Source organism: Sinocyclocheilus anshuiensis, unplaced genomic scaffold (genome assembly GCF_001515605.1).
Source record: "Sinocyclocheilus anshuiensis isolate Anshui unplaced genomic scaffold, SAMN03320099.WGS_v1.1 scaffold1371, whole genome shotgun sequence".
In the NCBI taxonomy this organism is placed as follows: domain Eukaryota; kingdom Metazoa; phylum Chordata; class Actinopteri; order Cypriniformes; family Cyprinidae; genus Sinocyclocheilus; species Sinocyclocheilus anshuiensis.
In genome coordinates, this window is record NW_015539833.1 from 515,864 (window position 1) to 516,756 (window position 893).

Genomic DNA, 893 nt, shown 5'->3' on the forward strand with positions numbered 1-893 from the left:
TTAGTGTTGTAAAACCTTTTAATGGTAGCTTATATGATGCAGAAAAAGAAAATATATATTAAAAATTATGAAAACATTTTAGTTGTGTGAGGCATTGGAGACAAATCCAAAGTCTCTTTCATTTTTAGAGTGTAAATAAAACACTACTATTATTTCGGAATAGAATAGAATTGTGGGAAATAGTTTACAGTGTTTACAAAATCCTGACTGGACTAAATCAGAACTGATAATAGTGACGCCTAGCCGTGAAAATGCGATATGACATTAGTTGATGAGAGGGTTATGCCATCAAAGGACAATTTTAAGCAACATAAACCGTAATAACACAAACAGGATGAAGTTGTTTCTACCTAATTTTCCATTAAAGGGGTCATATGATGCTGCTAAAAAGAACGTTATTTTGTGTATTTGGTAGATGAATTTCGTAGGAGTCTAGAGTTATCCATACCTCAGTACAAACAGTGAGAGTGGAGTCCTGCAGGTCACAAAAGATCTTCCTCACAGGTCTGAGGAAAAAATCTATTATTACTTATTTTATTTATTAACGAACTAATAAGTGTTAACTGTTTCAGCAGATGATTTTATCATAAGCCGATGGCTTTACTTTGCATGATGGACTCATGCAAATTACTTTTACTTTGCAACTTTTTATATCACAACTTACTGTCCGTCCGTTCATAAAGTTTATGAAATCCAAAGGAGTGGTGAACGTTTCACACATGGGAACATCTATGTAACAGCAGTAAATGCTTTACTAAGGGTTGTTGGACCTGTAAATACAAACAGGTGGGGAAAATAGGCCTCAATGTTTATAAATTATTTGATAACAGTGACGCCTGCTGGTGAACCTGTGTTAATGGACTGAGTGCAAAGATAATTTATATATATATATA